The sequence below is a fragment of the Electrophorus electricus genome, chromosome 14 (genome assembly GCF_041902795.1).
Source record: "Electrophorus electricus isolate QZ-2024a chromosome 14, ASM4190279v1, whole genome shotgun sequence".
Taxonomy (NCBI): Eukaryota; Metazoa; Chordata; class Actinopteri; order Gymnotiformes; family Gymnotidae; genus Electrophorus; species Electrophorus electricus.
The window spans coordinates 4,703,492-4,718,377 of NC_137510.1; the positions used below are offsets into that span (position 1 = coordinate 4,703,492).

Genomic DNA, 14,886 nt, shown 5'->3' on the forward strand with positions numbered 1-14,886 from the left:
GCACACTGTACATTTCCCCTCCTCCATGACGCCACACCATTTAAGGTTTCTGACTCACCAGCATCCTGGGTAATGACAGTTCTCCTTACACACGCTGCAGCACATGGCCTCGTTGTACGGGAACGTTCTCTTTATAGAGCTCATCAACCTCATATTCAAAGTTTATCTTGTCCTCTTGATCTTGTGTTCCTCCAAAGCTGCTCTGGTCTGTTTAATCCCATTTCTTCTAAGCTCCATCATTGTGATTAGATCCTTTAACCTGGTGATGCAAGCTGTCAGTTGTTTGCATTTTTTCAGGAAAATTTCAGTCATCTTTAAGCTCATGGTTTTACTCATTCAGAAAAGCAAAGAAGGCATTCATGCTTGAAATGAGCAGATCCCGTACATCTTTATATTCTTTAAATCTTTTTTCATTGTCCTCTTCATATTTCTCATTACAGGATTCACAGTGAGAGTTGTCAGATAAAACACACAGGCTCTTCCTTCTCAGTCTTAGCATATCTCACTTTGGACTCCATGATTGCGTTAATGGAATTTATAGGCTTGTTGCAGGCATGGGTGATGAGTAAGATATGTTCCTCTCCACGTCCTTACCAAACACGGCATCAAAAACATACCGCTGTCTGTGAGTCAACTGGTGCTTGATGGAACCACCAGACACACTGCATCAATGTCCTGAACTCCAGATGTACATAGCTCCTGTAAAGCTTCAGCTATTCTGAAATCATTGTCAATGCTTTCTCTGTTTCCATATCCAGGAGTATCAATGATAGTGAGAGAGAATATGGACTCTGATCAATGAACACATCATACACAGTGATTGCATTTGTCTGAGATTTGGTTTGGTTTCCTTTTGTCTATATGATCTCACACCAAATTCTGTCACTACATTGGACATTCAGCATGTGCTTGACAATGGCATTGATGAGGGTGGACTTCCCTGCTCCTGTTTCTTCAACCAGTAATATGGTTTTATGAGGTTTGCTTGGGTCTTGCTGTCCAAATGTCTCTCTTCTCAGTTTTTCACCAATTAAATTCCTGGTATTTAGGATGTATCTTGTGATGGGTCCTTTTATGGATTCTTTTGTAATTCCTTGTAGTTGTTTTACCAGTGAAGTCTCTTCATGCCTACATAAAAATCATACATGCAAGTAAAATTAATTCATGTGAATTACTGAACATGCTGTTTTTCTTGCTAAGGTAATCATTATCTTTACTTGCTGCCTGTGATTTTTGATAAACAATTACAAAGGTTTTATCTTTGGAACAATTAAAATAAAATATCCTGCCATTGTTATTTAGTCATGGGCGTTTGCAGTCAGTTTCATTTAAATCCAAATTCAATAGAGCGCACCAAGTGAGTGGATATCAAGAAAAAAAGAAACACTTCAAAGGCTGAATAATGGATAACTTGGACTTGCCGGTTTTGGGCCAGCTCCACCCTGAACATTAAGGTCTAAGCACTTATACAATTCTATAGATGATTCTTTAGACTCTACAGACAGTTCTGGGGCTCTGAGTAGTGAGCTGCAAAATTTTAGTGTTTTCATTACTGCACTTGAACTTGTCAACTGATTACAGCCCTGTGTGCTTTGAGATGTCTTCAATTATTACTGAAATAGATTTTGCCTTCAAGAAGGCAACCTTACTGAATTATTTCAATGTTTGCAATTATTTGTTTTATTTTTTAATTTTAAAAAAGGGTAAGAACTGTGGTGTGGATAGTTGGACTAGTTCATGTAGTCTTACCCTGGAGAGCAAAGTTGACAGTATTCCTTGACTTGCCATGTTGTTTCTAAAGTCTAGGTTAACAAGCTAATTATGTTTGTTAGTTATTACCAAGATGCACAATAAAAAGAGACATGTTTTGCTGGCTAGCAGTGTGAAACTTTCATTATTGTCAGACTCAAATAATACAAATCACATATCAACAGAAAGAAATAACTAGCTAATAAATCTTTGGCATCTTGTGTAACATTAAAGTTAGATGGCAGTCAGCTAATATACAGTACCAGATAAGCCAAATACTGGGTGAATTGTTTTGTACAGCTGTTATAACTTTATTTATACATGACAGATATCTTGAAAGCCTGCTAGCTATGGCAAATTAACCAGTCATGCATATCCTATTATTTTTCCAATGTATAAAACAAGAAATTGTCATTTCTTTAAAAACTGTCCTTTAGTTTATATTGATCTGTAGATATTTTCATCCATTGTTCACACTCACACATGATGGATAATAAACACATTTGTGATTCAGCTAATATTAACCAACATGAAGTGATGGGCATGAAGAGGAAGAGCAGACAGTAGTTTTAGTGCTGAACTGTGTCTAATGTAAAGTACTGGGTCACTAAGGAGTGTTTATGATCATCAGGAACTGCCATGCAGGCATGTGGGGTAATTTACATAATTAACTATACATAGATTCCTAAACAGATATAATGCAAAAGTATGAAGGTCTAGTTTCATAAATTAAATTGCAAATCAGGTTCTGTGACAGTGCATTGTTTTAACTGAATTGCAAGTAGTGAACCTATTTTTATGGTAGCAATCTCAGCCTTGGAGTCATCACGTTTTAAGAAAGTAATGACCTTACCCCTGGAGGGACTGTGTGTCGGCCATGACGGCTGTCTTTACGGTTAGATGAAGCACCTCAGGTCAGGCACTGCCGTCACTATAGTAAATCCAATGAGGAGAAGGCATATTAAAATCTGAGGGAATGTGGAATCCAAGCAGAACATAAAAACACAAATGACACCTCAGTTGTTTTTTTTTTCTCGGCTCTGTTTTGATTTAGATCTGTCAAACAGCCACACATTGTTTTTACGACTTGCATGCAAAAGCGCACGTCTCAGTAGCTACATTATAATAAATAAATATAAAACAGTTCAAATAAAAAATAAATCCACATGCAACACCTACCCTCAGATTTAACTTTATTTTTAAACCTATCTCTCCACAGTGAGAACCAACAGACAACTGGGTCAAGACACTTACTACCTTTTATGTAGCGCCAACACACTTAGATGGGAAAAAACATTTAGAGAAAGTCTTGAATTTCTGTGGTTTTGAAGGTGCAGAAAGACTAACATCCTGAATCACATTTATCTCTTTCACTGAGCTGAGTATTTTAAAATGTTAGAACCAGTGAAATAAATCCTCACTATCACTTTACAAGACTTGATTATTAATAATGGGGAAGTTTAAATATGCAACTGTTCATCCAAAATCTTTCCAAACGTAACATTTAAAAAATACACTGACTTATTAATATAGGCTACAATACATATTCTTGATTACTATATATTTCTATCTGCTCATTAGTTTGGCTGTAGGGACTTACTGCTGTATACGTGTCTATGTGCCCCTTCTACTGATATTTTGAAAGGTTCCGTAATGTATTAGTTTATTAACAAAATGACATGAAATCGGATAAATTAAATATATGATGTTCACTATGTAGCTGGACTATCCCAGCCTAGACCTTCTCAGCATGACGAAGGGACTACGGCATTATTAGAAAAACATCACTGTCTGTATATGTGCTACCTTTGAGGGCTAACTCCAACAAGTGAGAGACACATTTACATTGGGCAGGTGCCCTTGTCAAGTGCTTCATATCAGAGACATTCTATATGATGAGACCGGCCACTAGCTAAAAACTGAATGGGAAAGCTTGAATCTCAACATGGCGACTGTATCCCAGCAGGTCCCACCTTCTGTAAAAAGAACCAATTGCCTTGTCAGTAAAGGCGCAACTGTGAAAGAGCTAGCTATGCATATCGTATTCTGATGTTCGGTCTCATCAAATCTTTGTCTCTTGTGGCAAAGATATGTACATGTGTATAAGCTGGAATAGTCTGAAAAACCTTTTTGTGATGTATTTGAAACAATATTTCAGCTACCAGTTTCACGGTCTCTCCCTATTCAGAGATACAAGAGGCTGGTTTTGAAACAAATGCTCAGAGACATGTTCAAGATGGCCACCGAGTTAACAGATTTTCCTATAAGGACTTTGTTTATAGTCTCTATTGAATACATATTCTCATGTGGCAATAGATAAGGCAGTGTTAAGAATATTAACAGACATTGTGACACACCTAATTGAAAAGCCCTTTTAAAGGTTACCCTTCAAGGAAAATCTCACTATAATTCACAGAGATCGGCCAACACCATCTATAAATCTTAGCCAGAACAGAGTTATGACCTATCAGAACAATGCCTTTCTATGGACTAATCTGCAGTATACACACTATTGTATTGCCTATAGAAATTCAGTATGGAGTGGGGTTAGGTCTGTTAATTTATTATAATGTATTGCAGATTGGGTCCTAATAGCTACATCACCATAATGAATTAGAAATATGGGGATCTCATTTTATAAGCTCTGTGTGCAATGAGGTTACGTGATGATGCATTTTGTTGAATCAATTGCGAGTGATAGTATCTTTTTTAGGGACAATTAAATAATGGGTTCCGGGAAGCCATTACAAATGCACTGATAGAAGGTTTATGTAAAAAAAAAAAAAAAAAAAAAAAAAATATATATATATATATATATATATATATATATATATATATATATATATATATATATATATAGTCCAGTCATATGAGTCACATAAATATTGCAGGCAGCACACTGTTGATGCCTAATTGCACAGCCTTCTGAATCTGACCTAAATCAGAGCTAGAAGCATTTGATCATGCTCCAAAGTATAGAAATGTCCTAAGATGTCTTTCTTGCTTCCACTTAAAACATTAGTAAACATTGTATGATCAAGTAAAAAGATATTCTTTATATGTACTACTTTGTACATGACCTATTTATACTTACACTTTGCTTGGATTCTGCATATCCTCAGACTCTTTTGTGAGATTTTAACATCTTCTTACCTTTAGATCTGCTGTAGTAACAGCCGTGCATGAAGTGCACTATTCACCTGTAAACACAGCTTTCATGACATGCAGATGTTTGGCCCTCCAGAGTCAGGGTCAAGGTCATTAGTGTTGACCCAGTGCAATACAGGTGTACTAGGGTACTACTAGGGCCTTAACATCCTGAATAATCTCATTTGCTGAGCTCCTTTTCTAAACCTGTGCAAAGGTGCCACATGGCCTCTGTTCTCACATGTTCACAGGTTGCGGTAATTGATAACAATTGATAATTAAGTTTCGTAGTTTGTCTTCTATCCATTTATATCTCAGAGCTCATTTTTTGATTCTCATCTTAGATTTTAACTCTGGTTAACACCACCAGAAATAGGCCCTGTCCAAATAAATTGTCAATGATGGAAAGTTATATAGGGCTAAATGAGTAAACTTTCAATAATGAATCCTGCCAGAATTGCAGACAGCAGTGTTGTGTAGATCTACACTGACCCAACTGCTGTGCGTACCGGAGACAGCAGTGTTGTGTAGATCTACACTGACCTGACTGCTCTCTGTACTCCTACAGATCACATGCAGTTTGTCCAACCTGTTAAACTCTGCTTTGTGCAGTCATATCTCTAAAAAGCATTACATGGAAATATGAAGTGTCATATTGCAGTCACAATACACTCCAATCTGTGGCTGAAAACTGGCATTGAATTAGTTAATTACTTCCAGGTTAAAGGAACTGTTTTTTCGATGCACTTAAAGCATTCTGTGGGTGTACGTATCTATATAATTATAAAAAAGGATTGTTTGCACATTGTTGCTTTTATTCTGGAGCATTTGCAAACTTTTAGAAGAGGAACAAAACATACTTCATGGCTTCTATCAAGTCCCAGTTCCACTTATGTACATTTTAACATCAAAATTAAAACATATTGAAAACTTACTTTTAAAGACAAATACTTTACAGGAACCCACAGCACAAGATCACATTCATGGTCATTTAAAAAAGGGGCACACATTAAAAACAAAGATGTACTTGGCATTCAGCAAAAATATTTGTATACATATGAAAAAATATTTAAAAAAACCCTGAAATTCACATTTTAACTTTTTTTAAACTAGAGCAGGTAGAGCTAACACTAACACTACCTACACTACTAAGGTTATGAGCATTTGAGAGTGCTGGATAAGACTATCTGCCAAATGTTGAGAATGTCTTCAAATTTTCAACTGTCCATCTGGCAACAGCTCTGTCAGAGCTAAAAACTGCTCCATTCTGCTTCTACGGAAACATCTTTTAGGACTTTTTTGACATTTGCCGATGTGAAACTAATGTCTCTCGAGGGGCGTTTGGTTAACAAGCTCACCAAGCTTGTGGGAGCCTACGGTCTTAGTTCCAGCACCAATCTAACTGACACCTAACTGAGATGTTCTTCAGTGGTGTCTGCAGTGCATTTCTTCCAAAAAGAGCAGCATCTCTGTTTGGGGGCACCTGGGAAGTCCAGTCCACTTCTGCATGCAGTTGTTGTATTTGGCATCCAGTTTGGTTACTGTTGCTATTATTTCGCACAACTTCAGGGCCACATCACACATTGATACAGCGTGAATTTGTAGAAGCAGACCTTATATTTTTTCTGGAAGGCAGCTCCTTTCAGTTGATCTTTGTATGTGTTATACACATACTAATGTCATTAATGTATTACCTATTAGTTATGCCTGCTCTATAGTTATGCATAATAGGCTATCATTTATGTCACGGTCAGTTGTAAGTTGCTGACACCACTATGTACCCTGTGTAAACCTTTACTGAAATTAGTCTTTAATGAATGACCTGGTTTTGAACAAAGGTCAGGTGTTAGCCAGATGCTTTTAGTATACATTTATTCTGTAAATAGAGATAATGACAAATCTTATTAATTCACCATAAACTGATATATAAGGATTTATATATCAATACACAAAATATCTATTCATGAACAATGTCCCTAGATGCATAGTACAACTGTCTGTCTCCTGCAGTGTTTAAGCACTATTCTTCAGTTGTTCAAGTTTGGGTACTCTTTCAGGTCTTTCTGTTTTCTTCACTTTTTCAATCAGGAAGTCCAGATGCTGAAGAGTAGACGCAGAGTCAGTTTTTAAGGCAATCTCCTCTAGAATGACAACACACTCAACATTCATCCACCAGCCTGGTTTTATTGTTTTCTTTTACTTTTATTTCATTCTCAAGTATGATGATCAACTTCTCTTCTTCAGCGTATTGCTTCTCATATTTGTTTTTCAGATATTCAAAAGACCTCTTGACCTTCCTGGTCTTTATCTCATAGATTTTTCCCTTTTTAGCATGGTCAGTGTGGTCACACCGTCTAGTGCACACTGTACATTTTCCCTCGTTCATGACGCCGCACCATTTAAGGTTTCTGACCCACCAGCATCCTGGGTAATGACAGTTCTCCTCGCACACGCTGCAGCAAGTCGCCTCTTTACTCATGTGCCACCGCCCAGAGTTTATAGGGACTTTTATTTTGTAGGGCTCATCAACTTCACATTCACAGTCACATATCCATAACTTTTTTTTTTTCTGTTTCTGCAGCAGAGCTGCTTTGGTTTGTTCAAGTTCCTTTGTTTTGAGCTCCAGAAGTATGATTTGAGCTTTTAAGTTGCATAAGGACGCCAGCAGTTGGATGCGGTTTTTCAGCACACTTAGCCATCCGTAAGCTCACAGAAATGCTGTCATTCAGAAACGTGAAGAAGTTCAATATACTTGTGTTGAGCAGATCCAGTGCTACTCTGTAATGTGATATTTGTTCTGTTTCCTCCTCCTGATTTTTTTTTTTCATTGAAGGTTTCACAGTGAGAGTTGTCAAATGTGAAGTACACAGGCTCTCCCTTATGTGTCTTAGCACAACTGACTTTGGACTGCTTGATGGCCCTAATCACACTTTTAGGCCTTTTTGGTGAATGCGTGATCAGCAGAACAATGTTTCACTTCAAATCCTTACCAAACAATGAGAGAACTGCATCAAAAATATGCAGCTGTCTGTCTAAGTCGAGTGGTGCGTGATGATAATACAAGGTACACAGCATCAATTTCTTCAACGTGTTTTCATCTAAATAATTCATGTAAAGTTTTATTTGTATTTAAATCACCCTCAGGACCTTTTGTGCTTCCGTATCCAGGAGTGTCAAAGACAGTGAGAGAGAACGGACTCTGATCAGCAAACACATCGCACACAGTGACTGCATTTGTCTGAGATTCGGCTTGGTTTTCTTTTGTCTCTGTGATCTCACACCACATTCTGTTAATACACTGCACACCCAGCATGTAGTCGACCATGGCATTGATGAGAGTGGACTTCCCTGATCCTATTTCTCCAACCATTAAAATCGTTTTACTAGGTTTGCTAGCGTCTTTTTTTCCACGTCTCTCTGCTCAGACTTTCTGCATTGATCGGAGCCACCATACTTAGAAAACACCTTGTGATTGGTCCTTTTATTGCTCTACTGTTCCTTGTAATTTCATATAGTTGCATTCCTATTGAGCTGTATAAAGCTTCATGTCTGAAAAAAAAAAAAGAAATTTGTATATACATTTAAATTATAACACATTTTTGTTATGGTTAGAGTCTATGGCCCTTGTTAATTAAAGTTTAGTCTGATTGTGAACCAGGTATAGAGCCTACAAACATAGGGTCAGACTCACTTTAGATCAAATATCATATACATGTAAGCATAATATTGCAACAACCTGCAAAATCATCATTATCAACACTGTAAGAAGTAAGCTACTAGTAATTGAGTTTGAACAGTGTCAGTTTACTTGTAATTGTCTGGCAAATGTGAACCACAAATTTAGAATCTAATTTGCAGTTACATGAAAACAATCAGTGCCCATCATAATTAGCTTTTAAATACACCTTTACAATCATGAGCCATCCAACATACAGCCTTTTGTACCTTAGAGTCAAACACTTGAAACCAGACATACTCCTTCCACTCTTTTAGTTCAATTATATATTTTAATGAGTATAAGTGTTAAAACAGATGTAGAAAAAACTAAGAACTATATAATCAGAATGAACAAGTTAAAAAAGAATGACCAGTAGGTCTCAAATGTTTTGAAACCTCAAAACATTTTTGACACAACTGCTTCAAATGTTTTGTTTCATTTCCCTCTCCATTACTAGCCAAAACACATAGCGTTCAAAAAGAGTTTACAGCCGTCATTTTAAACGTGTCTCGACTGACTGATCAAATTTCTCACATAATTACCACTTTTAGAAAGATACTGAGGACCACTCTTCTGCTGTATGTTTTCAGACAGAAATGTCCAGTGAATCCTTGATCATGTTCCAGTAGAAGCTGTGAAAGATTAGATGCCTTGTGACTTTGCACATTTCCTAAAAAGCTTTAGTCTGTTGGGTTGTTCTACAACCTTGGTTTTGCAAATTAAGTTCATACATTTCTGTTTTCAGACAGAAACTCTGAACAAGTTTAGTCATTTCACCTCCCAAGCACCAGCTTGCCTCCAAGGAAAGCAACCCTATAAAACCTACCTTGTCAGACATTGTCATTCGCTTTGTGAAACTGAGTCCCTGCACAAGGATCAGCAAAGGCCAACAAAGACCAACAAAGTAAGAACTTGTATTTAATTTCACTTCAAGCTTGACTTGTACTATGCCTCAATGATTACAAGGACCTCACACAGCCTTTCTGACCAACCATTCAAAGACATCTCTATGCTATACTCTACACATGTCTACTCTATATAAAACATTATCTACAAAAACAATTCTCTATGCTACATTCCACAAATACTTCTATATGATATATTCTACAAAATGCTTCTCTACACTATGCTATACTCCACAAAACACTTCTCTATTCTATACTCTACAAAATGCTTCCCTATGCTATACAATTAATGATAATTTAAATAAATAAAGTCACATGCAAGGGTCAGAGACAGGGCAAGTCAAAAATGCCAAAGCAACAGAGCTTGAATGAATGACTGACTGGCCACTGAGCACAGTGTGTGAAAAAGAAGACCATCTTTTTATTGCATTCTGATCAACACTGATGATCACACACATTCAGTCTCACAAAGTTCAATGGACACATAACCAACTTCAAGAAATGTCACTGACATAAGTCCACAAGGGGCCCTGAAGTTTCCATAATTTGTCTGTTTGGTGATATAGATCGTAAGTCAGCTTTTCCAGAGTAGGAAGAGCTCCAGACCAAGAATTTGAATGCACTTTTTGGCCAAAAAAGATAAATCTTTAATTTTTATACTATAAAAATTAAACTATAAAAATACTATAATTTTTATATTATCCAAACAAAGATTTGTTCTGTCTCCACACAGGACAAGAAATTTTAAAATTGCAACAACAGTAAAAAATATTTTAATTGTACCTGAAATGTGTCTTTAAACATAGAAACTTTTTTTTAAATCCCAGAAAGCTCTAATACACTGTCTAAAAACATGAATATATGTCCCTTTTATGTTCCGTTAAGGCAAAATTTTTCCTATTTCGGAAAGTGTTCCAGCAGCCTCCACACTGTGTACTTTCTCAACATTGCTGGCTGTGCCTGAACTGCAGATCCTCAGCATTAGCAGGGACTCAACCTGCGAGTATTACATGGCAGACAGCCATGGGTCACAGGACAGAGAAGAGCATCAGGGCACTATGATACTAGTCCTCATCTGCCTCCTAAACAGACCTATGACCATGACTGGCATATTCAGGAGGTTCTTATTGTGACAGACTACAACTGCAGCTACTACTTTACGTGTGGGGACAGTTTCCGCGGCCGTTTAGCGTATAAAGCTCAGTTTCACGTAGTCCTCAGGATAGGAGGAGAGAAAAGCACTACTGTATTACTGGCTTTGCTGCTTCTGGTATTGTAACGCTTTCGCTGTCTGTTTCCTTAGCTGGACAAAGTAAGCACAGTGTATGCTTGCTGTATGGGGTTGTGTGTGTGTGTGTGTGTGTGTGTGTGTGTGTGTGTGTGTGTGTGTGTGTGTTAGGTGACAAGTGAGTAGAGGGAGTAGTATAGTAATATAGTAGAGGGGATAGTAATGTAATAGAGAAGGGAGTATAGTAATATAGTAGAGTAGGTAGTATAGTAATATAGTAGGAGTAGTATAGTAATATAGTAGAGGAAGTAGTATAGTAATAGAGAAGGGAGTATAGTAATATAGTAGAGGGGATAGTAATGTAATAGAGAAGGGAGTATAGTAATATAGTACAGTAGGTAGTATAGTAATATAGTAGGAGTAGTATAGTAATATAGTAGAGGAAGTAGTATAGTAATAGAGAAGGGAGTATAGTAATATAGTAGAGGGGATAGTAATGTAATAGAGAAGGGAGTATAGTAATATAGTAGAGTAGGTAGTATAGTAATATAGTAGGAGTAGTATAGTAATATAGTAGAGGAAGTAGTATAGTAATAGAGAAGGGAGTATAGTAATATAGTAGAGGGGATAGTAATGTAATAGAGAAGGGAGTATAGTAATATAGTAGAGGGAGTAGTATAGTAATAGAGAAGGTAGTATAGTAATATAGTAGAGAAGGTAGTATAGTAATATAGCAGAGGAGATAATATAGTAATATAGTACGGGGGTAGTATAGTAACATAATAGAGAAGGGAATACAGTAATATAGTAGAGAAGGTAGTATAGTAATAGAGAAGGTAGTAAAGTAATAGAGAAGGTAGTATAGTGATATAGAGGGGGTAGTATAAAGCATAAAGTGTGTAGAGTAGGTAGTATAGTAATATTGTGGTAAGCACTAGATTAAGCTTAATAAAATGTCTGGAATGCAGCACTACGGCTGAATGAACAAGATCAATATCAGGAACTTGTAATACAGGGCTTGTATTTAGGGTCTCCTGTGTCACAAACTGTGGACCAGATGTTACTTAGATAATGGAAAGCCAATTTTAATCCATGGGTCTGTCAGAAGACAGCCTGCTAGCAGAGGAAGAACTTGAATTTGATGTAAAACCAATTAATATCACTGCTTACAGCAGTGAATTTAAATGTGTTTAGATTGTACTTTTGTTAGGTAATTCACACAATCCTGAACAAATCTTTCTTTTGATCAAACCAATACTTTGCTTGGAAAAATTCTTTGTATGTTATTGAAATTTGTATGTTATTCCTGGGGTTCAAATCTTATCTCTAATACCGTTTACATTTAGCCATTAAGTATCATGATTATATCTGAATAGGGAAAATCCGCAAAAACGCACTCAAGATGCATTTAAATCCAATTGCACATTCCACTTCAGGAGTTGATATGAGAGGCGTTTAAGCCAGAAGTAATAAGTGTAAACACCTCCATCTCGCCTAGCCTTATTTAGCCAGACCCACCACGCCTCACACAATACAACCATACAGAACCAACCTCAAAGCGGAAATGCCAAAGCTGGAGCACCACAGGAGGTTGTCAAGTGGTATAAGCAAATTTGCATATTTTGTGTTCTATAGCGTTATCATTATTTATTTATTTATTTTTGCACTATAGAGAATTTCAGTCTGGCTAATGAGACACATTAGACTACATAATGTATATGCGTGTGGTCCAGACGCAAGTCACATGAAATTATATGAAATAAGTGTAACTTATTAAATAAGAGTAAACAGGATACAGGGTATAATGCATCTCAGATCACCTGAAGTGGTTTGAGTGATCATTTTGTTTTAAATACCCAAGTGTAAACAGAGGAGGGTGTTTGAATAAGGATCAATGTTTTCATCTTGATCATCATGAGATGATGTTATACATTTTTTGTGTAAAAGCAAAACAATTGCTAATATTTGTTTTGTTGCTTTTTATATTTTCAATTTTATCAAGTTGTTTAAAATAATGCTTCTGTGCTTACCCAAATTCTTCATAGGTTCATTCAAGAGTGGCTCAGCGTGTACTCAGAATCTTAACCTTTAAGCTCTTACACACCTATTATATTTTAAATTATTTAATCAATTAAATTTACTGAGGTTTTACCAAGACCACCATACCAAGCACATATTTTCGCTGTAACTGTTTGCATGGTCGGCACCAAAGGTGCGTCAGTGATTCTACAGGGCAAGCTGAAAGCCCCGTTTTAGTAAAGAATTAACATTTGTTGACTACTAATACCAGCTGGCAACAGATAAGATGGTTGGTCCCTCAATTTCCAAACAATGTCAGAGCTCATTTTTTTGGTTCAGATCTTCTATTTTGGAGACACTAATGCTATGCAGATCTACATTTTATCCCATTTGTCCTGCCTCTGTCCAGTAGACCTGATAGCAGTGTGATATAGACCTACACCTGCTTCTGTCTAGCAGTGGATGGTTTCTTCCTCAGTTTCCAAACAATATTTCATAGCTTTTTAAATATTGTTTAACCTGCAGGATCAGAAGAAACTGGCAGTCTCTCTCAACACTCCTATAGGGCACATTAACCAACCCTGCCAGTATTGAAGACAGCTGGTATATAGCTTATTGCACTAGATCTAGACACCTTCAACAGATAAAGGACCATAGGCTTTCAAATAACCAGTCCAGTGTGTATTAGAAACTGCATTTGTGATTAATGGTTCTATTCTTTATTAGATCTTTAGGTTTGACCAGAAGCAATAGGACCTCCACACTCTCCAGTTTCTGACAGAGCATAGGCCATGTACTGGAGAGAGCAGTGTCGCGTAGCTCTACACTGATCCTACTGCCGTGTTTACTGGATACAGCAGTGTTATGTAGCTCTACACTGATCCTACTGCCGTGTTTACTGGATACAGCAGTGTTATGTAGCTCTACACTGAGCCTACTGCCGTGTTTACTGGATACAGCAGTGTTATGTAGCTCTACACTGAGCCTACTGCCGTGTTTACTGGATACAGCAGTGTTATGTAGCTCTACTGATCCTACTGCCGTGTGTACTGGATACAGCAGTGTTATGTAGCTCTACACTGAGCCTACTGCCGTGTTTACTGGATACAGCAGTGTTATGTAGCTCTACACTGAGCCTACTGCCGTGTTTACTGGATACAGCAGTGTTATGTAGCTCTACACTGATCCTACTGCCGTGTTTACTGGATACAGCAGTGTTATGTAGCTCTACACTGATCCTACTGCCGTGTGTACTGGATACAGCAGTGTTATGTAGCTCTACACTGATCCTACTGCCGTGTTTACTGGATACAGCAGTGTTATGTAGCTCTACACTGATCCTACAGCCGTGTTTACTGGATACAGCAGTGTTATGTAGCTCTACACTGAGCCTACTGCCGTGTTTACTGGATACAGCAGTGTTATGTAGCTCTACACTGAGCCTACTGCCGTGTGTACTGGATACAGCAGTGTTATGTAGCTCTACACTGAGCCTACTGCCGTGTTTACTGGATACAGCAGTGTTATGTAGCTCTACACTGAGCCTACTGCCGTGTTTACTGGATACAGCAGTGTTATGTAGCTCTACACTGAGCCTACTGCCGTGTTTACTGGATACAGCAGTGTCGCGTAGCTCTACACTGATCCTACTGCCGTGCTTACTGGATACAGCAGTGTTATGTAGCTCTACACTGAGCCTACTGCCGTGTTTACTGGATACAGCAGTGTTATGTAGCTCTACACTGAGCCTACTGCCGTGTTTACTGGATACAGCAGTGTTATGTAGCTCTACACTGAGCCTACTGCCGTGTTTACTGGATACAGCAGTGTCGCGTAGCTCTACACTGATCCTACTGCCGTGCTTACTGGATACAGCAGTGTTATGTAGCTCTACACTGAGCCTACTGCCGTGTTTACTGGATACAGCAGTGTTATGTAGCTCTACACTGAGCCTACTGCCGTGTTTACTGGATACAGCAGTGTTATGTAGCTCTACACTGAGCCTACTGCCGTGTTTACTGGATACAGCAGTGTTATGTAGCTCTACACTGAGCCTACTGCCGTGTGTACATTGTAGTAATCCAGGTCTCCTCCGAGCCTCTCAGGAACTGAGGAAGACT

The 14,886-nt window shown here is 37.8% G+C and overlaps 1 pseudogene; it reads right to left on the minus strand.

Annotated features, from left to right (window-relative positions):
* Positions 1 to 7,617: 7,617 nt before the first annotated feature.
* On the minus strand, positions 7,618 to 9,619 carry LOC113587065 (uncharacterized; annotated as a pseudogene).
* Between the last annotated feature and the right edge of the window lie 5,267 nt (positions 9,620 to 14,886).